Source organism: Nicotiana tabacum, chromosome 12 (assembly GCF_000715075.1).
Source record: "Nicotiana tabacum cultivar K326 chromosome 12, ASM71507v2, whole genome shotgun sequence".
NCBI classification, from domain to species: domain Eukaryota; kingdom Viridiplantae; phylum Streptophyta; class Magnoliopsida; order Solanales; family Solanaceae; genus Nicotiana; species Nicotiana tabacum.
This window is the reverse complement of record NC_134091.1, coordinates 65,266,161-65,292,054: the sequence shown is the minus strand read 5'-3', so window position 1 is coordinate 65,292,054 and position 25,894 is coordinate 65,266,161. Positions and strand designations below refer to the sequence as shown.

Genomic DNA, 25,894 nt, shown 5'->3' with positions numbered 1-25,894 from the left:
CTTAATACCTTTCCTACTTCCGCTCTAGGTGCGAAGATGTAAAACCTTAAAACGACATAACTTTACGTTCATTTATCTGTTTTACGTAATTCCTCTTTTGATTTCCACAATTTTTCGCGGGCAAAGGCATAGACAAAAAACAACAACTCGTTCTCGACGATAATATCACAATTAGAGGGCCCGTAAGGCCTACCTACATGCCTATCACACTAGGCCGCATGGAACGGCGACGTCGCAACTTGACATTTTACGGATGTCGCCTTCGAGGCCAAGGCGTGGTGACGATTCAAGTGTTGCGTTGCTAAGCCCGTAAATATTTTCTTTATTTACTATATATTACTTTTTTGATTTTTTTTCATAACTATTACCTTTAACAATATTGTTATTTCGTGTAAAAAAATATCTATTTCGTTTACACAGCTTAAAACGTATTTTTGAATTTATTAGACATACCGCCGATACATTAAAAGAAGTAATATATAAATTTTGCCTATAAAGAGGGATGCAACACAAGGACGTCCCAGGGGGTCACCCATCCTAGTACTACTCTCGCCCAAGTATGCTTGACTTCAGAGTTCTGATGGGATCCGGTGCGTTAGTGCTGGTATGATCGCATCCGACATTCCTTGCACTCTAAATTCTCTTAATACCTTTCCTACTTTCGCTTTAGGTGCGAAGATGTAAAACCTTAAAACGACATAACTTTACGCTCATTTATCCGTTTTACGCAATTCCTCTTTTGATTTCCACTATTTTCCGGGGGCAAAGGCATTGACCAACAACAACAAGCCGCGCGCGACGATAATATCACAATTAGAGGGGCCTTAAGGCCTAGCTACATGCCTATCACACTAGGCCGCATGGAACGGTGACGTCTCAACTAGACGTTTTACGGATGTCGCCTTCGAGGTCAAGGCGTAGTGACGTGTCAAGTGCAGCGTTGTTAAGCCCGTAAATATTTTCCGTATTTACTATATATTGCTTTTTTGATGTTTTTTTCATAACTATAACTTTTAAAATACTGTTATTTCGTGTAAAAAAATATCTATTTCGTTTACACTGCTTAAAACTCATTTGTGAATTTATTAAACATACGGCCGATACATTAAAAGAAGTAAGATATAAATTTTGCCTAAAAAGAGGGATGCAACACGAGGACTTCCCAGGGGGTCACCCATCCTAGTACTACTCTCGCCCTAGCACTCTTTACTTCGGAGTTCTAATGGGATCCGATGCGTTAGTGCTAGTATGATCGCATCTGACATTCCTTGCACTCTAAATTCTCTTAATACCTTTCCTCCTTCCGCTTTAGGTGCGAAGATGTAAAACCTTAAAACGGCATAACTTTACGCTCATTTATCCGTTTTACGCAATTCCTCTTTTGATTTCCACTATTTTTCGCGGGCAAAGGCATTGACCAACAACAACAAGCTGCGCTCGACGATAATATCACAATTAGAGGGCCCCTAATGCCTAGCTACATGCCTATAACACTAGGCCGCATGGAACGGTGACATCGCAACTAGACGTTTTACGGATGTCACCTTCGAGGCCAAGGCGTAGTGACGTGTCAAGTACAGCGTTGTTAAGCCGTAAATATTTTCCTTATTTACTATATATATTACTTTTTTAATTTTTTTCATAACTATTACCTTTAAAAATATAATTATTTCGTGTAAAAATATATCTATTTCTTTTACACTGCTTAAAACTCATTTGTGAATTTATTAGACATACCTCCGATACATTAAAAGAAGTAAGATATAAATTTTGCCTAAAAAGAGGGATGCAACACGTGGACTTCCCAATGGGTCACCCATCCTAGTACTACTCTCGCCCAAGCACGCTTAGCTTCGGAGTTCTGATGGGATCCGGTGCGTTAGTGCTGGTATGATCGCATCCAACATTCCTTGCACTCTAAATTCTCTTAATACCTTTCCTACTTCCGCTTTAGGTGCGAAGATGTAAAACCTTAAAACGACATAACTTTACGCTCATTTATCCGTTTTACGCAATTCCTCTTTTGATTTTTACTATTTTTTGCGGGCAAAGGCGTTGACCAACAACAATAAGCCACGCTCGACGATAATATCACAATTAGAGGGCCCGTAAGGTCTAGCTACATGCCTATCACACTAGGCCGCATGGAACGGCGACGTCGCAACTAGACGTTTTACGGATGTCGCCTTCGAGGCCAAGGCATAGTGACGTGTCAATTGCAGCGTTGTTAAGCCCGTATATATTTTCCTTATTTACTATATATTGCTTTTTTGATTTTTTGCATAATTATTACCTTTAAAAATATTGTTATTTCGTGTAAAAAAGTATCTATTTTGTTTACACAGCTTAAAACTTATTTTTGAATTTATTAGACATACCGCCGAGGGATGCAAAACCTTCAAACGACATAACTTTACGCTCATTTATCCGTTTTACGCAATTCCTCTTTTGATTTCCACTATTTTTCGCTGGCAAAGGCATTGACCAACAACAACAAGCGGCGCTCGACGATAATATCACAATTAGAGGGCCCGTGAGGCCTAGCTACATGCCTATCACACTAGGCCGCATGGAACGGCGACGTCGCAACTAGGCATTTTACGGATGTCGCCTTCGAGGCCAAGGCGTAGTGACGTGTCAAGTGCAGCATTGTTAAGCCCGTAAATATTTTCCTTATTTACTATATATTGATTTTTTGATTTTTTTAATAACTATTACCTTCAAAAATATTGTTATTTCGTGTAAAAAAAAAATATCTATTTCGTTTACACTGCTTAAAACTCATTTGTGAATTTATTAGACATACCGCCGATACATTAAAAGAAGTAAGATATAAATTTTGCCTAAAAAGAGGGATGCAACACGAGGACTTCCCAGGAGGTCACCCATCCTAGTACTACTCTCGCCCAAGCACGCTTAACTTCGGGGTTCTGATGGGATCCGGTGCGTTAGTGCTGGTATGATCGCATCTGACATTCCTTGCACTCTAAATTCTCTTAATACCTTTCCTCCTTCCGCTTTAGGTGCGAAGATGTAAAACCTTCAAACGACATAACTTTACGCTCATTTATCCGTTTTACGCAATTCCTCTTTTGATTTCCACTATTTTTCGCTGGCAAAGGCATTGACCAACAACAACAAGCCGCGCTCGACGATAATATCACAATTAGAGGGCCCGTAAGGCCTAGCTACATGCCTATCACACTAGGCCGCATGGAACGGCGACGTCGCAACTAGGCATTTTACGGATGCGCCTTCGAGGCCAAGGCGTAGTGACGTGTCAAGTGCAGCGTTGTTAAGCCCGTAAATATTTTCCTTATTTACTATATATTGATTTTTTGATATTTTTAATAACTATTACCTTCAAAAATATTGTTATTTCGTGTAAAAAAAAAATATCTATTTCGTTTACACTGCTTAAAACTCATTTGTGAATTTATTCGACATACCGCCGATACATTAAAGGAAGTAAGATATAAATTTTGCCTAAAAACAGGGATGCAACACGAGGACTTCCCAGGGGGTCACCCATCCTAGTACTACTCTCGCCCAAGCACGCTTAACTTCGGAGTTCTAATGGGATCCGGTGCGTTAGTGCTGGTATGATCGCATCCGACATTCCTTGCACTCTAAATTCTCTTAATACCTTTCCTCCTTCCGCTTTAGGTGCGAAGATGTAAAACCTTCAAACGACATAACTTTACGCTCATTTATCCGTTTTACGCAATTCCTCTTTTGATTTCCACTATTTTTCGCTGGCAAAGGCATTGGCCAACAACAACAAGCCGCGCTCGACGATAATATCACAATTAGAGGGCCCGTAAGGCCTAGCTACATGCCTATCACACTAGGCCGCATGGAACGGCGACGTCGCAACTAGGCATTTTACGGATGTCGCCTTCGAGGCCAAGGCGTAGTGACGTGTCAAGTGCAGCGTTGTTAAGCCCGTAAATATTTTCCTTATTTACTATATATTGATTTTTTGATATTTTTAATAACTATTACCTTCAAAAATATTGTTATTTCGTGTAAAAAAAATATATCTATTTCGTTTACACTGCTTAAAACTCATTTGTGAATTTATTAGACATACCGCCGATACATTAAAAGAAGTAAGATATAAATTTTGCCTAAAAAGAGGGATGCAACACGAGGACTTCCCAGGGGGTCACCCATCCTAGTACTACTCTCGCCCAAGCACGCTTAACTTCGGAGTTCTGATGGGATCCGGTGCGTTAGTGCTGGTATGATCGCATCCGACATTCCTTGCACTCTAAATTCTCTTAATACCTTTCCTCCTTCCGCTTTAGGTGCGAAGATGTAAAACCTTCAAACGACATAACTTTACGCTCATTTATCCGTTTTACGCAATTCCTCTTTTGATTTCCACTATTTTTCGCTGGCAAAGGCATTGGCCAACAACAACAACAAGCCGCGCTCGACGATAATATCACAATTAGAGGGCCCGTAAGGCCTAGCTACATGCCTATCACACTAGGCCGCATGGAACGGCGACGTCGCAACTAGGCATTTTACGGATGTCGCCTTCGAGGCCAAGGCGTAGTGACGTGTCAAGTGCAGCGTTGTTAAGCCCGTAAATATTTTCCTTATTTACTATATATTGATTTTTTGATTTTTTTAATAACTATTACCTTCAAAAATATTGTTATTTCGTGTAAAAAAAAATATCTATTTCGTTTACACTGCTTAAAACTCATTTGTGAATTTATTAGACATACCGCCGATACATTAAAAGAAGTAAGATATAAATTTTGCCTAAAAAGAGTGATGCAACACGAGGACTTCCTCCTTCCGCTTTAGGTGCGAAGATGTAAAACCTTCAAACGACATAACTTTACGCTCATTTATCCGTTTTACGCAATTCCTCTTTTGATTTCCACTATTTTTCGCTGGCAAAGGCATTGACCCACAACAACAAGCCGCGCTCGACGATAATATCACAATTAGAGGGCCCGTAAGGCCTAGCTACATGCCTATCACACTAGGCCGCATGGAACGGCGACGTCGCAACTAGGCATTTTACGGATGTCGCCTTCGAGGCCAAGGCGTAGTGACGTGTCAAGTGCAGCGTTGTTAAGCCCGTAAATATTTTCCTTATTTACTATATATTGATTTTTTGATTTTTTTAATAACTATTACCTTCAAAAATATTGTTATTTCGTGTAAAAAAAAATATCTATTTCGTTTACACTGCTTAAAACTCATTTGTGAATTTATTAGACATACCGCCGATACATTAAAAGAAGTAAGATATAAATTTTGCCTATAAAGAGGGATGCACCACGAGGACTTCCCAGGGGGTCACCCATCCTAGTACTACTCTCGCCCAGGCACGCTTAACTTCGGAGTTCTGATGGGATCCGGTGCGTTAGTGCTGGTATGATCGCATCCGACATTCCTTGCACTCTAAATTCTCTTAATACCTTTCCTCCTTCCGCTTTAGGTGCGAAGATGTAAAACCTTCAAACGACATAACTTTACGCTCATTTATCCATTTTACGCAATTCCTCTTTTGATTTCCACTATTTTTCACTGGCAAAGGCATTGACCAACAACAACAAGCCGCGCTCGACGATAATATCACAATTAGAGGGCCCGTAAGGCCTAACTACATGCCTATCACACTAGGCCGCATGGAACGGCGACGTCGCAACTAGGCATTTTACGGATGTCGCCTTCGAGGCCAAGGCGTAGTGACGTGTCAAGTGCAGCGTTGTTAAGCCCGTAAATATTTTCCTTATTTACTATATATTGATTTTTTGATTTTTTTAATAACTATTACCTTCAAAAATATTGTTATTTCGTGTAAAAAAAAATATCTATTTCGTTTACACTGCTTAAAACTCATTTGTGAATTTATTAGACATACCGCCGATACATTAAAAGAAGTAAGATATAAATTTTGCCTAAAAAGAGGGATGCAACACGAGGACTTCCCAGGGGTCACCCATCCTAGTACTACTCTCGCCCAAGCACGCTTAACTTCGGAGTTCTGATGGGATCCGGTGCGTTAGTGCTGGTATGATCGCATCCGACATTCCTTGCACTCTAAATTCTCTTAATACCTTTCCTCCTTCCGCTTTAGGTGCGAAGATGTAAAACCTTCAAACGACATAACTTTACGCTCATTTATCCGTTTTACGCAATTCCTCTTTTGATTTCCACTATTTTTCGCTGGCAAAGGCATTGGCCAACAACAACAAGCCGCGCTCGACGATAATATCACAATTAGAGGGCCCGTAAGGCCTAGCTACATGCCTATCACACTAGGCCGCATGGAACGGCGACGTCGCAACTAGGCATTTTACGGATGTCGCCTTCGAGGCCAAGGCGTAGTGACGTGTCAAGTGCAGCGTTGTTAAGCCCGTAAATATTTTCCTTATTTACTATATATTGATTTTTTGATTTTTTTAATAACTATTACCTTCAAAAATATTGTTATTTCGTGTAAAAAGAAAAATATCTATTTCGTTTACACTGCTTAAAACTCATTTGTGAATTTATTAGACATACCGCCGATACATTAAAAGAAGTAAGATATAAATTTTGCCTAAAAAGAGGGATGCAACACGAGGACTTCCCAGGGGGTCACCCATCCTAGTACTACTCTCGCCCAAGCACGCTTGACTTCGGAGTTCTGATGGGATCCGGTGCGTTAGTGCTGGTATGATCGCATCCGACATTCCTTGCACTCTAAATTCTCTTAATACCTTTCCTCCTTCCGCTTTAGGTGCGAAGATGTAAAACCTTCAAACGACATAACTTTACGCTCATTTATCCGTTTTACGCAATTCCTCTTTTGATTTCCACTATTTTTCACTGGCAAAGGCATTGACCAACAACAACAAGCCGCGCTCGACGATAATATCACAATTAGAGGGCCCGTAAGGCCTAGCTACATGCCTATCACACTAGGCCGCATGGAACGGCGACGTCGCAACTAGGCATTTTACGGATGTCGCCTTCGAGGCCAAGGCGTAGTGACGTGTCAAGTGCAGCGTTGTTAAGCCCGTAAATATTTTCCTTATTTACTATATATTGATTTTTTGATTTTTTTAATAACTATTACCTTCAAAAATATTGTTATTTCGTGTAAAAAGAAAAATATCTATTTCGTTTACACTGCTTAAAACTCATTTGTGAATTTATTAGACATACCGCCGATACATTAAAAGAAGTAAGATATAAATTTTGCCTAAAAAGAGGGATACAACACGAGGACTTCCCAGGGGGTCACCCATCCTAGTACTACTCTCGCCCAAGCACGCTTGACTTCGGAGTTCTGATGGGATCCGGTGCGTTAGTGCTGGTATGATCGCATCCGACATTCCTTGCACTCTAAATTCTCTTAATACCTTTCCTCCTTCCGCTTTAGGTGCGAAGATGTAAAACCTTCAAACGACATAACTTTACGCTCATTTATCCGTTTTACGCAATTCCTCTTTTGATTTCCACTATTTTTCACTGGCAAAGGCATTGACCAACAACAACAAGCCGCGCTCGACGATAATATCACAATTAGAGGGCCCGTAAGGCCTAGCTACATGCCTATCACACTAGGCCGCATGGAACGGCGACGTCGCAACTAGGCATTTTACGGATGTCGCCTTCGAGGCCAAGGCGTAGTGACGTGTCAAGTGCAGCGTTGTTAAGCCCGTAAATATTTTCCTTATTTACTATATATTGATTTTTTGATTTTTTTAATAACTATTACCTTCAAAAATATTGTTATTTCGTGTAAAAAAAAAATATCTATTTCGTTTACACTGCTTAAAACTCATTTGTGAATTTTTTAGACATACCGCCGATACATTAAAAGAAGTAAGATATAAATTTTGCCTAAAAAGAGGGATGCAACACGAGGACTACCCAGGGGGTCACCCATCCTAGTACTACTCTCGCCCGAGCACGCTTGACTTCGGAGTTCTGATGGGATCCGGTGCGTTAGTGTTGGTATGATCGCATCCGACATTCCTTGCACTCTAAATTCTCTTAATACCTTTCCTCCTTCCGCTTTAGGTGCGAAGATGTAAAACCTTCAAACGACATAACTTTACGCTCATTTATCCGTTTTACGCAATTCCTCTTTTGATTTCCACTATTTTTCGCTGGCAAAGGCATTGGCCAACAACAACAAGCCGCGCTCGACGATAATATCACAATTAGAGGGCCCGTAAGGCCTAGCTACATGCCTATCACACTAGGCCGCATGGAACGGCGACGTCGCAACTAGGCATTTTACGGATGTCGCCTTCGAGGCCAAGGCGTAGTGACGTGTCAAGTGCAGCGTTGTTAAGCCCGTAAATATTTTCCTTATTTACTATATATTGATTTTTTGATTTTTTTAATAACTATTACCTTCAAAAATATTGTTATTTCGTGTAAAAAAAAATATCTATTTCGTTTACACTGCTTAAAACTCATTTGTGAATTTTTTAGACATACCGCCGATACATTAAAAGAAGTAAGATATAAATTTTGCCTAAAAAGAGGGATGCAACACGAGGACTACCCAGGGGGTCACCCATCCTAGTACTACTCTCGCCCGAGCACGCTTGACTTCGGAGTTCTGATGGGATCCGGTGCGTTAGTGTTGGTATGATCGCATCCGACATTCCTTGCACTCTAAATTCTCTTAATACCTTTCCTCCTTCCGCTTTAGGTGCGAAGATGTAAAACCTTCAAACGACATAACTTTACGCTCATTTATCCGTTTTACGCAATTCCTCTTTTGATTTCCACTATTTTTCGCTGGCAAAGGCATTGGCCAACAACAACAACAAGCCGCGCTCGACGATAATATCACAATTAGAGGGCCCGTAAGGCCTAGCTACATGCCTATCACACTAGGCCGCATGGAACGGCGACGTCGCAACTAGGCATTTTACGGATGTCGCCTTCGAGGCCAAGGCGTAGTGACGTGTCAAGTGCAGCGTTGTTAAGCCCGTAAATATTTTCCTTATTTACTATATATTGATTTTTTGATTTTTTTAATAACTATTACCTTCAAAAATATTGTTATTTCGTGTAAAAAAAAATATCTATTTCGTTTACACTGCTTAAAACTCATTTGTGAATTTATTAGACATACCGCCGATACATTAAAAGAAGTAAGATATAAATTTTGCCTAAAAAGAGGGATGCAACACGAGGACTTCACCCATCCTAGTACTACTCTCGCCCAAGCACGCTTAACTTCGGAGTTCTGATGGGATCCGGTGCGTTAGTGCTGGTATGATCGCATCCGACATTCCTTGCACTCTAAATTCTCTTAATACCTTTCCTCCTTCCGCTTTAGGTGCGAAGATGTAAAACCTTCAAACGACATAACTTTACGCTCATTTATCCGTTTTACGCAATTCCTCTTTTGATTTCCACTATTTTTCACTGGCAAAGGCATTGACCAACAACAACAAGCCGCGCTCGACGATAATATCACAATTAGAGGGCCCGTAAGGCCTAGCTACATGCCTATCACACTAGGCCGCATGGAACGGCGACGTCGCAACTAGGCATTTTACGGATGTCGCCTTCGAGGCCAAGGCGTAGTGACGTGTCAAGTGCAGCGTTGTTAAGCCCGTAAATATTTTCCTTATTTACTATATATTGATTTTTTGATTTTTTTAATAACTATTACCTTCAAAAATATTGTTATTTCGTGTAAAAAAAAATATCTATTTCGTTTACACTGCTTAAAACTCATTTGTGAATTTATTAGACATACCGCCGATACATTAAAAGAAGTAAGATATAAATTTTGCCTAAAAAGAGGGATGCAACACGAGGACTACCCAGGGGGTCACCCATCCTAGTACTACTCTCGCCCGAGCACGCTTGACTTCGGAGTTCTGATGGGATCCGGTGCGTTAGTGTTGGTATGATCGCATCCGACATTCCTTGCACTCTAAATTCTCTTAATACCTTTCCTCCTTCCGCTTTAGGTGCGAAGATGTAAAACCTTCAAACGACATAACTTTACGCTCATTTATCCGTTTTACGCAATTCCTCTTTTGATTTCCACTATTTTTCGCTGGTAAAGGCATTGGCCAACAACAACAAGCCGCGCTCGACGATAATATCACAATTAGAGGGCCCGTAAGGCCTAGCTACATGCCTATCACACTAGGCCGCATGGAACGGCGACGTCGCAACTAGGCATTTTACGGATGTCGCCTTCGAGGCCAAGGCGTAGTGACGTGTCAAGTGCAGCGTTGTTAAGCCCGTAAATATTTTCCTTATTTACTATATATTGATTTTTTGATTTTTTTAATAACTATTACCTTCAAAAATATTGTTATTTCGTGTAAAAAAAAATATCTATTTCGTTTACACTGCTTAAAACTCATTTGTGAATTTATTAGACATACCGCCGATACATTAAAAGAAGTAAGATATAAATTTTGCCTAAAAAGAGGGATGCAACACGAGGACTACCCAGGGGGTCACCCATCCTAGTACTACTCTCGCCCGAGCACGCTTGACTTCGGAGTTCTGATGGGATCCGGTGCGTTAGTGTTGGTATGATCGCATCCGACATTCCTTGCACTCTAAATTCTCTTAATACCTTTCCTCCTTCCGCTTTAGGTGCGAAGATGTAAAACCTTCAAACGACATAACTTTACGCTCATTTATCCGTTTTACGCAATTCCTCTTTTGATTTCCACTATTTTTCGCTGGCAAAGGCATTGGCCAACAACAACAAGCCGCGCTCGACGATAATATCACAATTAGAGGGCCCGTAAGGCCTAGCTACATGCCTATCACACTAGGCCGCATGGAACGGCGACGTCGCAACTAGGCATTTTACGGATGTCGCCTTCGAGGCCAAGGCGTAGTGACGTGTCAAGTGCAGCGTTGTTAAGCCCGTAAATATTTTCCTTATTTACTATATATTGATTTTTTGATTTTTTTAATAACTATTACCTTCAAAAATATTGTTATTTCGTGTAAAAAAAAATATCTATTTCGTTTACACTGCTTAAAACTCATTTGTGAATTTATTAGACATACCGCCGATACATTAAAAGAAGTAAGATATAAATTTTGCCTAAAAAGAGGGATGCAACACGAGGACTTCACCCATCCTAGTACTACTCTCGCCCAAGCACGCTTAACTTCGGAGTTCTGATGGGATCCGGTGCGTTAGTGCTGGTATGATCGCATCCGACATTCCTTGCACTCTAAATTCTCTTAATACCTTTCCTCCTTCCGCTTTAGGTGCGAAGATGTAAAACCTTCAAACGACATAACTTTACGCTCATTTATCCGTTTTACGCAATTCCTCTTTTGATTTCCACTATTTTTCGCTGGCAAAGGCATTGACCAACAACAACAAGCCGCGCTCGACGATAATATCACAATTAGAGGGCCCGTAAGGCCTAGCTACATGCCTATCACACTAGGCCGCATGGAACGGCGACGTCGCAACTAGGCATTTTACGGATGTCGCCTTCGAGGCCAAGGCGTAGTGACGTGTCAAGTGCAGCGTTGTTAAGCCCGTAAATATTTTTCTTATTTACTATATATTGATTTTTTGATTTTTTTAATAACTATTACCTTCAAAAATATTGTTATTTCGTGTAAAAAAAAAATATCTATTTCGTTTACACTGCTTAAAACTCATTTGTGAATTTATTAGACATACCGCCGATACATTAAAAGAAGTAAGATATAAATTTTGCCTAAAAAGAGGGATGCAACACGAGGACTTCCCAGGGGGTCACCCATCCTAGTACTACTCTCGCCCAAGCACGCTTGACTTCGGAGTTCTGATGGGATCCGGTGCGTTAGTGCTGGTATGATCGCATCCGACATTCCTTGCACTCTAAATTCTCTTAATACCTTTCCTCCTTCCGCTTTAGGTGCGAAGATGTAAAACCTTCAAACGACATAACTTTACGCTCATTTATCCGTTTTACGCAATTCCTCTTTTGATTTCCACTATTTTTCGCTGGCAAAGGCATTGACCAACAACAACAAGCCGCGCTCGACGATAATATCACAATTAGAGGGCCCGTAAGGCCTAGCTACATGCCTATCACACTAGGCCGCATGGAACGGCGACGTCGCAACTAGGCATTTTACGGATGTCGCCTTCGAGTCCAAGGCGTAGTGACGTGTCAAGTGCAGCGTTGTTAAGCCCGTAAATATTTTCCTTATTTACTATATATTGATTTTTTGATTTTTTTAATAACTATTACCTTCAAAAATATTGTTATTTCGTGTAAAAAAAAATATCTATTTCGTTTACACTGCTTAAAACTCATTTGTGAATTTATTAGACATACCGCCGATACATTAAAAGAAGTAAGATATAAATTTTGCCTAAAAAGAGGGATGCAACACGAGGACTTCCCAGGGGGTCACCCATCCTAGTACTACTCTCGCCCAAGCACGCTTGACTTCGGAGTTCTGATGGGATCCGGTGCGTTAGTGCTGGTATGATCGCATCCGACATTCCTTGCACTCTAAATTCTCTTAATACCTTTCCTCCTTCCGCTTTAGGTGCGAAGATGTAAAACCTTCAAACGACATAACTTTACGCTCATTTATCCGTTTTACACAATTCCTCTTTTGATTTCCACTATTTTTCGCTGGCAAAGGCATTGACCAACAACAACAAGCCGCGCTCGACGATAATATCATAATTAGAGGGCCCGTAAGGCCTAGCTACATGCCTATCACATAGGCCGCATGGAACGGCGACGTCGCAACTAGGCATTTTACGGATGTCGCCTTCGAGGCCAAGGCGTAGTGACATGCCAAGTGCAGCGTTGTTAAGCCCGTAAATATTTTCCTTATTTACTATATATTGATTTTTTGATTTTTTTAATAACTATTACCTTCAAAAATATTGTTATTTCGTGTAAAAAAAAATATCTATTTCGTTTACACTGCTTAAAACTCATTTGTGAATTTATTAGACATACCGCCGATACATTAAAAGAAGTAAGATATAAATTTTGCCTAAAAAGAGGGATGCAACACGAGGACTACCCAGGGGGTCACCCATCCTAGTACTACTCTCGCCCGAGCACGCTTGACTTCGGAGTTCTGATGGGATCCGGTGCGTTAGTGTTGGTATGATCGCATCCGACATTCCTTGCACTCTAAATTCTCTTAATACCTTTCCTCCTTCCGCTTTAGGTGCGAAGATGTAAAACCTTCAAACGACATAACTTTATGCTCATTTATCCGTTTTACGCAATTCCTCTTTTGATTTCCACTATTTTTCGCTGGCAAAGGCATTGACCAACAACAACAAGCCGCGCTCGACGATAATATCACAATTAGAGGGCCCGTAAGGCCTAGCTACATGCCTATCACACTAGGCCACATGGAACGGCGACGTCGCAACTAGGCATTTTACGGATGTCGCCTTCGAGGCCAAGGCGTAGTGACGTGTCAAGTGCAGCGTTGTTAAGCCCGTAAATATTTTCCTTATTTACTATATATTGATTTTTTGATTTTTTTAATAACTATTACCTTCAAAAATATTGTTATTTCGTGTAAAAAAAAAATATCTATTTCGTTTACACTGCTTAAAACTCATTTGTGAATTTATTAGACATACCGCCGATACATTAAAAGAAGTAAGATATAAATTTTGCCTAAAAAGAGGGATGCAACACGAGGACTTCCCAGGGGGTCACCCATCCTAACATAGTCATGGGAATTCGATTATCAAGAAACCATCTTCGCTCTACTAACGGTCAGAGCAGACAACAACTTGTACATGTATATAATATCTCTGTATCTGTAATGTACTACTTAATGAAATATCTATATCGAATGTATGTGTGATTACTAAAGTTGTGGTGGGATGGACGTTCAAGTCCTAACTCCTAAAAATAAAAAAAAATCCTGATAAGGAATATGTTTTCTTTTAATGAACCTACGCAGTGTGAGATCCCAATTAATCGTGATATCGGATAACGAGTGGCAAATAAAAATGAATATGTGTATATGTGTCTCTTAGATGTATAATTAAATATAGAAAACATAGTTGTAGAAATTCTTTAAAACTTTATGTACATGTAGTTCGCACATCATCCTTATGTGGAGCTTTTGGAGGAGAATTTTCCCTGTACCACCGCCAAGCCCCTTGTTTTCATTATTATTTTACTTTTATTTATTACTACCTAAATAGTGGTACCATTTTTAATTGAATATATTACCTGTCAGCTTATCCAGCTAAAGGATTCCGTGGTCCTTTTAAAACAAAACGCCGCGTAGCAAGTGTAAACAATTAAACTTATTCAGACTCAATGCACATGCATCAAAGTTATAAGTGAATGATAAGTATTTTATATAGAAATACAGAGGGTAGGATGATAGGATCTAAGTTTGTTTCCTAAATCTCATTATTTGGAAAATTTTAATCTGATTTTCGATTAACTTTTACCTCTTGACCGTATAAGTCAAACCTTGCGTTATGTAACAATTTTAACACCACCCACCCGACTGTTCACTCAAAATCTAAAACAAAAACCAAAGAGTACTACAACAGAGGTAGGGGTGGCAAAATAGTTAAAAGAACACAGTTAACCACTCATATTATCCACTAAAAAATGAGTTGGATAATGAACTTTTTAAAAATAGGTCAAATATGGATAAAAATCATATTATTCATTTAGAAAATGGATAACCAATGGGTAACCAATGGATAACTAATGGGTTTAACTTTTACACTTGTAAAGCCTCAAATTGGGGGTTCCTCAAGTTTAGGAGACTAGGAATTCTCCCAAAAGTGTTCATATTCAAGAAGTCATGGATAATATAGTTACCCATATTATCCGTCGGTTAACTCGTTTTTTATCTGTATTAAATATGGGTCGGGTCGGATAATTAATCCGTTCTTTCATTACCCGTTTTTGACCTGAACCATATCTAACCCGACCCGCCCGTTTGCCACTCCTAAACAGAGGTAACAGTGATCCTTCCCAAGGAAGGTTTTACATACTTTTACACGTATCCCTTTACTTTGGGTGCGTTTTCTTTGAGTAGAGCTTGATTCCTTAATTACAGAGTTTTGCCTTCGCTACCAAGTGTGTTTGGCACAGGTAAGTCCTTCAGTTTGGAGGACGATCGCCTGTCTTCGATGATTGTGCCAGAAAACTGGAGAGGATCTAACTTTAGCCCATATGATGAATCTTTATTCCCCCAAAATCTTCCGCGGGGGAATGATAAACCTCTGCAAGTGTGGCCACCATGCTTTGCTATCTTGAATGGATGATGACAACGATTATGGGTGGATGGAGCGGTTCATTGCAGTCGCCACCAACGACATCATTCCGACAACGGCTTCATCTTTTCCGGTCGCTTGGAATCGCTCTCGTAAGCTTTTTGTTTAGTATTTCTTTTTACTAGATATTCTTTTATGGCCGTATCAACTCTTCACCCTTTGCATGTTTCAGCAACTCGATGGATCCCACCGGTGGTGGAAGGTTTGGACCGGTGGGTTCAGAAGATCTTGGACGTCACGATGCCCAAAACTCGTTTGTGGAAAGAGCCCTTAAATACGTGTGGAAGGCCAAAAACCATGGTAATTTTAATTTACCTTGCTTTCATTTTTTTTTATATGGAGGACTTGGTTGAACCCTTCTAACTTGTTCATGAAATTAGGTCTACTTGCGGGCTCTGTTGCTGTCCCCGGGGAGGACGTTTTGGCTGATCCTGTTGATGCAGCGAGGATGCTTCAGGAAGCACTTACTCGAATAGGTATCTCCGGGCCTATTTCGTGCGCAAACACTTCTTTACGGAGTCCCCGGCCGGAGGATAAGCAAACAAAGAGAAGAAGTTCCTCCGCGGCCGGGGAGAAGAATAAGAGGGCAGAGACTGATGCCCCCGAACCATCTCCAGTGGCGATGATGACTGGTCCTCCTTACGAGCCGGTCATAGACACCGTGATGATTGATGATGATGGAGAAGCTAGTGAAGAGGGAGCTTCTCCACATAGAAGGCGACAATCCTCATCATCTCAACAGGATGCTCGACCTGTTGAGGTAGTTACACCAACTGAAGACGATGTCTCGGCACTTTGGGGAGAATCTGATTTTCTAGAATATGCCAACTCCTATTTTCGGGCCTCAATTTCTGTAACCGGTGCTGCGGGGCTGAGTACCGGGTCCTTGCCTTATTTGGTTGGTTAGCATACAACATCCAGCATTGTATTTGATGCAGCTGCTTTTCACTTTTCAACTCCATCAGCTTCATCTCCACCTTCACCAATACCAGCAACTGCTACATCACTTCCATCTTCATCCATTCTTCTACTAACAGTTGCTGCATCACCTTCATCGGCCACCTCTGACCATGAAGAAGGTGTTCCTCTTCCACAGTCCCCAGTTCATTGGAATTTAGGGAAAAATTATAATGCCCCTTCTGAAGATCTACAAAGGAGGAGGAACATTACTCTTTGGGTCTCTACCGGATACAACTTGCTATCCCGGATGGTGGAACTTGCTAATTATCAGATGGTTTCTTGATAATCGAATTCCCATGACTATGTCACACATATGTTAGACATAGTAACGTGAGAAGACATGGAGTATCTTCTCACCATAAAATTTTGCTTGCTTCTTCATACAACATTGCACATTTTCCTAAAAGCAGATTCCAATCTACTGTATCATCTTTTCTATGTATTAAACTCTACTTCTATTTTCTTTTCTCTTTTTCTCTACCTTATAGATATTTGTTCGTTTAATTTGAGTATTTTGCACAATCAGATAAAGGGGCATATTTGTTTTGCGAAAAAGTAATTAATAATGATTTCGAGACCTTATGAAAAACATTAGAAGACAAGTTATTCTGTTGCCTATCGCCGAGATTTGGGGTCAACGGATGTTTCTCGCCATTGGACTTTGATCAGACAATTTCTATGACCTTTTAAAATCTGAAAACTTTTCGGATGAATGGGCGGAGCTAGGGGTGTAGGGGTTCATCTGAATAATTTTGTTGAAAAAATATATTATATATAATATTAAAATTATTTTTTGATTTGTATATAGTAGATATTAAATCCTCCTTAATACAACTTCAAAACTTATTGTCTGTTTACTTCTTTATATTTTTTAAATATTTTAATAGAAGTCCTGACTTCAAGCTGCAATCAAACATTTCGTTACCACAGATTCCATTGTAGTGTTGTATATACCTGTTTCAAAAGCACGGTATTTACCATTTTATTCATTTTCCGCAATTTGATAATGGTAAAGTGTGCTAACAGCTAATATGAATTGTTGTTTCACGTCTTACTCACTGCAGGATAAAGATTACAGTGTATTTTTAATTAATATCGGAATGAGCGTTTCCAACCGTATGAAATAGAGTCCAACCATAAGGGTGCTCTTAGGGGCCCACTAGGGCAATTGGGCAAAGCCCAGTAATTTTAAGTAATTACTGTAACTGTCACGATCCAAAATTCACTATAGGTCGTGATGCGTCTAACGCCGCCGCCAGACAAGTCAACAGTGATTAATCAACTTAATTGCTCATTTTAATATTTTCGAAATCATGAATCCCATTAAATAAGTAGTGCAAATCTAGTACTCGTAGAAAACCCGTGATTTTTATTTTCCAATTTCCGTATAAGATATAAATTACAAGGTAAAATGATAATAATTGCGTGAACTACAATAATGAATATCTAGTAGGAAACCCCCAAAGCCCGATATCACAAATGCATGGGCATCTACTAAGGAGTACAATAATAATACAACATCTCTCTCGAATACAAGTTAGACATGAGAATATAAGTGACTCTGATGGAGACTCTGTATGCTGCGGAACGTAACATGGAATACAGTTCACCGTAAAGTCCCCGCAACCGCCGCGCCCTTGCGCCCAAAAGACCACACACACACACACACACACACACACACACACACACACACATATATATATATATATATATATATATATATATATATATATATATATATATATATATATATATGCACAATAAGTGCAACAAGTGTAGCATAAGTACGTAAATCATCGCGTACCCAGTAAGTATCTAGCCTAACCCCCGAGAAATAGTGACGAGGGGTCGACATCGATACTTACTAGTGGCCTAATAAATCAAATGCAGTAGGGAGTAAACAGATGTGAGGTAGAGTAAACAAACGAAATAAACAAAGGAAAAGGGCCAAAAATGCCCTCCGTTTATTTTTGGTACCAAAAATATCCTTGATGTCTATTTTTTGGACCATAAATGCCCTTAAACTGTTAGTCTTGTCATTGAAGGTGACATGACAGTCCAACTGGGTTAGATTTGCTTACATGGCCATCCACCTAAGCAATCCAACATGGCAAAATTATTTTTCCGAAAATATTTTTAAAATACAAAATCAACACTTATTCCGAAAAAAGTAAAACAAATTCTGGAAAAATAATTTTTTGAAAAAATAATTTATGGAAAAAATATTTTTCCGGATTTAAAGAAAAATACAAAATCAACACTTATTCCGAAAAAAGTAAAAACAATTCTGAAAAAACTATTTTCGGAAAAATTACTTCCGGAAAAATAACGGTTTAATGGCATTTGGACCGCAAAATCAACACTTTCCTGAAAATTATTTATTTCGAAATTTTTTATTAAAATACAAAATCAATACTTATTACGAAAAAAAGTAAAATATTTTCGAAAAAAATATTTTTTTGGAAAATTATTTTTCCGGATTTAGTTTTACTTTTTTCGGAATAAGTGTTGATTTTGTATTTTTTTTTAAAAAATTCAGGAAAATATTTTTTTCCGAAAATTATTTTTTCGGAAAATAATTTTTCTAGAATTTTTTTTACTTTTTTCGGAATAAGTGTTGATTTTGTATTTTAAAAAAATTTTCGAAAAAATAATTTTGTCATGTTGGATTGCTTAGGTGGATGGCCATGTAAGCAAATCTAACCCAGTTGGACTGCCATGTCACCTTCAATGACAAGACTAACAGTTTAAGAGCATTTGTGGTCCAAAAAATAGACGGCAAGAATATTTTTGGTACCAAAAACAAACGGAGGGCATTTTTGAGCTATTTCAGATAGTTCAAGGGCATTTTTGGCCCTTTTCCGAATAAACAAATATACATACGTGGTACAATCCTCCTCTCACCAATAAACTCAAGCTCTCAATTAACAGTTACCTCCTCAACCAGAGTGTATATACAATGGACCTCACCAGATAGGTCGTCATAATTCAAATCAGGAAAAACTCACAGATACACTGACTTCTTGTCAAATATTACGCATGATTTCACATGAGTATTTTATAGAAATGCCGAGGCGTACGGCCCGATCCCATCATACTATGTGCACTGCCGAGGGTCGAACGACACAAATCATAGATGCATCTATTATACTGCCAAGGCGAACGACCCGTTCCCATGAGAGTGTGGTACATAATCCTGCCGAGGCGAATGGCCCGATCCCATTAGAATAAGAAGTTTTAAAGGGTCATTGACCCCACTCACGAATAGACGTGTGAGTTATAAATTTTAAGAAAATCTTTCGATGAAAACGCATAGCGCGGGAGAAATTCGTAAGAGGAGCACAATTATTCCGCGAAAAATCATGAAGCTCGTCAAATATCTACAATAGCAAGTCTAGTCTCAAGTTGTAACGTAAAATAAAGGAATTTAATAGGAAATAGTACAGTTATAGTATGGTAGAAACCTTAGTCTACCCGGACATAACATGAATTTAGCTATGTTCGGACTCTCGTCACCTCGTGCGTACGTAGCTCACGCAAAAAGTAGTACATATCAAATACATCACCTAGGGATAGTTTCCCCCTCAGAGGGTTAGACATGAGACTTACCTCGCTCCGAAATTTCATAACCGGTTCCAAAACCTCTCTAATGCCTCAAACCGATGCCTGCCGATCCAAAACTAGTCAAACAATGTGCAAACCAATAAAGATATACTCTAATACCCATAATTAATCAATTTATAACAATTCCCAACTCCACTTGAAAAGTCAATAAAATCAATCCTCGGGCACACGTGCCCGGATTCCAAAATATTTTGAAGATAAACTTTACCCATAACATTATGAACTCAAATATATGATTTATTTCAAATTTCATGTCTAATTTCGTGGTCAAAATCCAAAAATACCAAATTCTAGGCTTTCTACCAAAATCCCACAATTTCTACTAATTTTTAAATCCTTATAGAATCCATGTATTTAACTTACAATAGGTGGGAATAACTTACCTTGCCATAGATGATGAAAATCTCCCCTTGAAGCTCTCAAAAAATCTCCCAAACCAAGAGAGAAATGAGCAAAATCCCGATTTTTAAACAATCTGCCCAGTCGATTTTTTGCACCTGCGGAACTCCTTAGTTTCTGCGGAAGCTACCTCGCAGATGCGGCTTCCCCAAGGTGTCAGCTTTTTTCGCTTCTGCGGACATTCAAATCACAGATGCGCATATGCTTCTGCGAAAATCACCCGCATCTGCGGACTCTCCCAGCTCGAGCAGCACTCCGCACCTGCGCGCCCATAACCGCACCTGCGGCTCCACAGGTGCGCTACAACACCCGCACCTGCGCTCTTCCAGTCCTAGACCACTTTTGCTTCTGCGCTCCTCCGCCCGCATCTGTGAGCCCATAGGTGCGATAAATTCCTCGCACCTGCGAATCCAATCTGCCTTAATCCCAACCGCTTCTGCGACCCCTGGGCCGCTTCTGCTGTCTCGCACCTGCGGCCATAACCTCACATGTGCGATCATACCAGAATCCTCAAGCTTCAGCAATTCCTCCAAGTTCAAACTCGATCCGATTCGCACCTGAGGTCCCCGTAACCCCCGTCCAAACATACCGACACATCCCAAAACACGATACGGACTTAGTCGAAGCCTCAAATCACATCAAACAACATCAAAATTACAAATCGACGGCCAAAACTTTTCTTTCAACTTTCCAACTTTCAAACTTCGCTGAACGTGTCCGAATTATACTTAAACATCCCGGAATGACGCTAAACTTTATGTGCAAGTCACAAATCACTATACAAATCTATCCCAAGGCTCAGAACTCCAAGCAGACATCGATAACATCAAAATCCACTTCAAACCAAACTTATGAAATTCTAGAACTTTCAAAATGCCAACTTCCCATAATAGGCACCGAAATGCTCCCGGACCACCCGATACTCAACCCGAACACACGCCTAAGTCCGAAATGATCATAGGAACATATTGGAACCTTTAAATCCCGATTCTGAGGTCGTTTACTCAAAAGTCAAACCTTGGTCAACTCTTCCAACTTAAAGCTTCCGAAATTAGAATTTTCCTTCCGAATTAACTCCGAACTTCCCGAAATTCAATTTCGACCACGTGTGTAAGTCATAAAACATGAAGTGAAGCTACTCAAGGCCTCAAACTACCGAGCGACACGCTAGAGCTCAAAATAACCGATCGGGTCGTTACATTCTCCCTCACTTAAACATACGTTTGTCCTCGAACGTGCCAAGGACCATTCCAGAGTTGTCCAAAATCACTGTTTAATACCTCGTGCACCTGCCCGTGCCACCATAACCCATGTGAGCACATTAGCTCGAGCCAGGCTGAAGATCCTCCCTTTTATTTAGTCAACAAGCCTTAGAACCATATTCCAACATCCGAAATTCTCTACGAGACCGAATGCTAGCGTACGAACACCATATTAATCACTACACAGTGTACCAAAACATGATCATGCACCTATGTTGATATCACATCATGCACCGCATAAGTCGTTTGCCCATAATAGCATCCTCCAACCACAATAGTTGAAATTTCACGAATCTGATGCCCGCAATACACCTCGTAACACATATAAGCCCTGTTCCAACTCTCGCAATACTGCCACGACAAAAGAGATGCATAAAAACTCATTACCACTTGTCGAATGAATAATTCACAGAATCTCTCTTCCTGACAAGAACTATTACCTTATTTCGAACTAAACAACGATATTTGCTCTTTAACATACCCTACATAACTCTGATCGCACTGATTTCAGGTCCAATAATCTCGTCTCACCCAGTACAAGCTGCTCTGGCAATAAGCCACCTCAAACACTGACCAAGATCTCATATGACGCCATCAATGTGCCGACAAGCCACAACTTGAATATGACACATAAAGAGGAATGAACTCTGGGAAAGAACTACCCAGCCCGCGTAATAAATAAAATGGTCGAACAAATGCTATGAGCCCTTCTCAGAGAATGGGAAACAAAATACACAAGAATAGATATAGGGAATCGTAATCATCATTCTCACTGTTGCGGCGTGCAACCCGATCCATACATGATACCGTTGCGGTGTGCAACCCGATCCAAATAACATACCCATGGCGGCGTGCCACCCGATCCACACATAATAATAAATAAGAAAATACCCATCAAGACAAAATGCTTATACCTACGAAATACCGAATATCGACCACAAGCACGCCATGTGCAAAATACAACCCTGGGGGGACGGATAGCGCCATACGCTACAAAACCCAAGCACAACAAAGGTGCGATAAATGACCTGCATCTCGAGAGACATCCTGCTCATATAACACCACAAGCTATACGGGATCACAACACATGTGCGAATAATCAAGTCATCTCATAACCCACGTGGCACAATAGAGTATTACATGGAATAGCTAACGACGGGAATAACATCCAACGCCCGAAGACTCCTCCACAAGCAATGCTATGCCAAACAAACACATCCGACATGATGTAGAGCACACATTACATTAGACCCACCAACGTACCCTAAGCCAATTCCAATCATCCCATATTGGGCCAATAGCCTTTTAAGGATCCACTATGGCCCTATTCACGACACACACGAGCAGCCGTCCAATCCGGAACAAACTCCCACAGTCCACAACTAAATGACTAGAGCACCTTTCAAGCATAAATTCTCACATTAGCGATAATACCAGAATCTCCATACTTGGTTTCAATCCTTAACAATTAAGTGACTAATATGTAACACTTGTACAAATCTCCCCGTGGGATATGCTCCCACGACCTTCAGCACCAGGTAGCCAAGTCTGCACATCCATACCACCAACCGTACTAATTCTGTAAAGCAAACCAAGAATCCGCAAATCAATACACAAAGCCTCTTATACAGGACACCGTCCTCAGGTGACACTAAAGAAAATGCCAGCTTACTATGAACATCTGAATTCTTTCGTGCTCATCCGAGCTCGCGACATTCTTGTCAACACCGAACCGCAACCTTGATCCTCAACTTTCAATTACCATGCCGCTCACTGCACCTATCCCTCCGCTACGCGAGAGTACAAGAATTCATCATACCCCTGAACTACTAGTAGAATAAACACTTCATTACCTAGAAACCTTTCACTTAAGTCATTTCATAAGAACCATTGTAACATGCAACTGAATTTCCATAACCTCAGAAAATACAAACCTCGAGTCGTGGTCTAAACTGTCATAACTCTTCCGGGATCCATTTACATATAACAAGGCCATTAGAATCAAATACCTCCCAAATCAATCAAATTATGGTGGCTGTCAAGCCCACATGTACAACCACCAACCACTTGTATAACTTAACACGCCGAAGGAACTGATCATTGTCACAATCATGCTGATTCAAACCATTCCAACCGACCCAACTTCTTCCAATTTACTCTTGACCTGCCTTAAAAATAATAATAGCTCCATTCAAAAACATAACGGAACTCGATCAACACTCATCCCGAGTGACCCAAATCACGAGATCACATTGTCTCAATACCCACTGCAAAACTCGATCCTTAACCACACAACAAACCTAAAATCTTTAGACACCGCGCTTACATCCTTGAACCCATTAGAACCACTATTGGGAGTCACATACTCCGACCTGGTCCCGAGTATAATCAAACTCCAACGTTCTGTTAGCTCATGAACACTCCCAAAGAAGCAACTGGATGAATTCTTTTCCTCGCACATCACATTCACTAGAAGCATAAACTCTGAGTCTTCCCAAAACCTGCACATGAATCGATAAGGCAAAATATAGCACACATTCATCATGTTCTTTACTTGAATTACCCCTGACGTTTTCCTTTCTTAGTCATAATTAATCCATTAATGCACCGATAATCAGAAACCGCACAAGTAGACAACCACGCAATCCAATCGTAGGCGGTGGGCTCCCGCACTTAGCTTTAAGCTACAATCACATAAATCTAGAGACTACAAAGATTCCTCCTTCTCCATTACCATGATCTCGCTCCGTTAACCCACCACATTTCTCGAAATCTCTTGTTAAACTCTTCATGAACATTCTGAATTATCAGCCACAATATATTCGACCTTATGCTGAGTAGTAAGTAGAACTCTTCATAGAAACTTCATCAAAATCACGCAACCGCTAACCTGCCCACATGAGATAGCCCACCTTTGGAATCCCATGCCGACCACTTCCAACGACGCCGCACTGGGTACCACTACTAAGAAATTAGTAAACCATCCTGAGGCCATGCTCGTCCACCGGCTGTACAAGTCTGTTCATTCCCTATTGACATCAACTGAAAGTCCGACAATACCTTCCAAACTCGAAGTCACGCTGCATCCCAAAAACGATAATTAAACTCTTCATTTCAAGCAAACTCCTCTCTGCCATATTCAATCTTCCTCAGTACAATATCCACCATCCCAAATAAAAATCTGTAGACCTATTCACTTTTCACCATGATTCCCAACGCTCTAAACTTTCTCAAGGCATGTGGCTATCCTATCACAGAATCCATATGCTACTCTATCACTCCCACTTCGGTTAAACCATCTACTTTAAGCAACTTCTCGACCTCTATTGTTCATATTTGACCTGCTAGCAATTCAATCACCGCGAGACACCTCCCACCATGACCTTCCTCGTCCTTCACTACCCCAGTACCGCCTCAAATCAAAATCCATCTTTGTAGCACCCGAACTAATGAATTTCTACCAACTCTAAACCTTCTCACAGATCATCTTTCTCGAGCCATCAACATTAGAAGCACCGATTCGATTCTGAAACTGCTACACACCTCCATCTCTGACAACCGCTTCTTAGGCACCATTTCACAACACCCTGCCCCGAAGGTAAATCAAAGAAGGCCACAACACCGGCAAGCCTTAATGTGTTCAACAAGGACAATGACACCATATCGCAAATGAGAATTCCACCAAGCTCGATAGTATCAAGTCTCGTTACTCCATCAACCAAAGATCGAACACCCATAGTCCGATTGCCTTTCCTCCGCTGGAATTAAATGCCGAACCTCTAAATCATTAACTGAGAAATCCTTTTTTCGAGTCATTCACTGCCTCGACACGTAAACAAGCACCCTACACTTACACCAACACTGTGCGATAACAATGCATGAACATCATAGCAATCTGTGCATAGCCTCATAACCACAGGAAATACAGATACTGAGCTGAAACGATAGAACATCCATCCGCAATGCGACTAAAATAGCCTGCCCGAATACGCATGAAAAAATATCCTACACCATGACTGTAGTACCACTACAACTCCTCGGTGCCCAATTGTTAACAAGAGCTCCACGCCACGTAAGATTGAGTAGGAAGGAAATAAAGGCATAATCTTGAATGGGATCAAATCGCACGATGAGGAATCAAGAAGAGAAGTGCTCCTAACATCCCTGTAGCCTCTCGAAGATAAGTACAAATGTCTCCATACCGATCTGCAAGACTCTACTAGACTTGCTCATGACTCGTGAGACCTAAGTGAAGCCAACGCTCTGATACCAAGCTGTCACAACCCAAAATCCACTGTCGTGATGGCGCCTAACGTCGCCGTCAGGCAAGCCAATAGTGATTAATCAACTTAATTACTTATTTTATTATTTTCGAAATCATGAA

The 25,894-nt window shown here is 40.4% G+C and overlaps 17 non-coding genes and 2 pseudogenes across 17 annotated transcripts; all 19 read right to left on the bottom strand.

The window, feature by feature from the left end:
- Positions 1-499: 499 nt before the first annotated feature.
- LOC142167508 (5S ribosomal RNA) lies at positions 500-618 on the bottom strand. Its single transcript, XR_012697633.1, has one exon. It is a non-coding gene; the product is annotated as a 5S ribosomal RNA (ribosomal RNA).
- A 523-nt stretch (positions 619-1,141) lies between these two features.
- LOC142167761 (5S ribosomal RNA) lies at positions 1,142-1,260 on the bottom strand. The gene has a single exon (XR_012697844.1). It is a non-coding gene; the product is annotated as a 5S ribosomal RNA (ribosomal RNA).
- A 523-nt stretch (positions 1,261-1,783) lies between these two features.
- Positions 1,784-1,902, bottom strand: LOC142167559 (5S ribosomal RNA). Its single transcript, XR_012697682.1, has one exon. It is a non-coding gene; the product is annotated as a 5S ribosomal RNA (ribosomal RNA).
- A 950-nt stretch (positions 1,903-2,852) lies between these two features.
- LOC142167649 (5S ribosomal RNA) lies at positions 2,853-2,971 on the bottom strand. Its single transcript, XR_012697738.1, has one exon. It is a non-coding gene; the product is annotated as a 5S ribosomal RNA (ribosomal RNA).
- Positions 2,972-3,495: 524 nt separating this feature from the next.
- Positions 3,496-3,614, bottom strand: LOC142167770 (5S ribosomal RNA). Its single transcript, XR_012697853.1, has one exon. It is a non-coding gene; the product is annotated as a 5S ribosomal RNA (ribosomal RNA).
- A 525-nt stretch (positions 3,615-4,139) lies between these two features.
- Positions 4,140-4,258, bottom strand: LOC142167464 (5S ribosomal RNA). The gene has a single exon (XR_012697590.1). It is a non-coding gene; the product is annotated as a 5S ribosomal RNA (ribosomal RNA).
- A 1,035-nt stretch (positions 4,259-5,293) lies between these two features.
- Positions 5,294-5,412, bottom strand: LOC142167570 (5S ribosomal RNA). The gene has a single exon (XR_012697693.1). It is a non-coding gene; the product is annotated as a 5S ribosomal RNA (ribosomal RNA).
- A 524-nt stretch (positions 5,413-5,936) lies between these two features.
- Positions 5,937-6,054, bottom strand: LOC142167593 (5S ribosomal RNA). The gene has a single exon (XR_012697698.1). It is a non-coding gene; the product is annotated as a 5S ribosomal RNA (ribosomal RNA).
- A 526-nt stretch (positions 6,055-6,580) lies between these two features.
- On the bottom strand, positions 6,581-6,699 carry LOC142167492 (5S ribosomal RNA). The gene has a single exon (XR_012697618.1). It is a non-coding gene; the product is annotated as a 5S ribosomal RNA (ribosomal RNA).
- A 526-nt stretch (positions 6,700-7,225) lies between these two features.
- Positions 7,226-7,344, bottom strand: LOC142167627 (5S ribosomal RNA). Its single transcript, XR_012697719.1, has one exon. It is a non-coding gene; the product is annotated as a 5S ribosomal RNA (ribosomal RNA).
- A 525-nt stretch (positions 7,345-7,869) lies between these two features.
- On the bottom strand, positions 7,870-7,988 carry LOC142167771 (5S ribosomal RNA). Its single transcript, XR_012697854.1, has one exon. It is a non-coding gene; the product is annotated as a 5S ribosomal RNA (ribosomal RNA).
- A 524-nt stretch (positions 7,989-8,512) lies between these two features.
- On the bottom strand, positions 8,513-8,631 carry LOC142167769 (5S ribosomal RNA). Its single transcript, XR_012697852.1, has one exon. It is a non-coding gene; the product is annotated as a 5S ribosomal RNA (ribosomal RNA).
- Positions 8,632-9,158: 527 nt separating this feature from the next.
- On the bottom strand, positions 9,159-9,267 carry LOC142167535 (5S ribosomal RNA; annotated as a pseudogene).
- Positions 9,268-9,791: 524 nt separating this feature from the next.
- On the bottom strand, positions 9,792-9,910 carry LOC142167768 (5S ribosomal RNA). Its single transcript, XR_012697851.1, has one exon. It is a non-coding gene; the product is annotated as a 5S ribosomal RNA (ribosomal RNA).
- Positions 9,911-10,434: 524 nt separating this feature from the next.
- Positions 10,435-10,553, bottom strand: LOC142167767 (5S ribosomal RNA). The gene has a single exon (XR_012697850.1). It is a non-coding gene; the product is annotated as a 5S ribosomal RNA (ribosomal RNA).
- A 524-nt stretch (positions 10,554-11,077) lies between these two features.
- Positions 11,078-11,186, bottom strand: LOC142167534 (5S ribosomal RNA; annotated as a pseudogene).
- A 525-nt stretch (positions 11,187-11,711) lies between these two features.
- Positions 11,712-11,830, bottom strand: LOC142167481 (5S ribosomal RNA). The gene has a single exon (XR_012697607.1). It is a non-coding gene; the product is annotated as a 5S ribosomal RNA (ribosomal RNA).
- Positions 11,831-12,354: 524 nt separating this feature from the next.
- LOC142167470 (5S ribosomal RNA) lies at positions 12,355-12,473 on the bottom strand. The gene has a single exon (XR_012697596.1). It is a non-coding gene; the product is annotated as a 5S ribosomal RNA (ribosomal RNA).
- Positions 12,474-12,996: 523 nt separating this feature from the next.
- On the bottom strand, positions 12,997-13,115 carry LOC142167766 (5S ribosomal RNA). The gene has a single exon (XR_012697849.1). It is a non-coding gene; the product is annotated as a 5S ribosomal RNA (ribosomal RNA).
- Between the last annotated feature and the right edge of the window lie 12,779 nt (positions 13,116-25,894).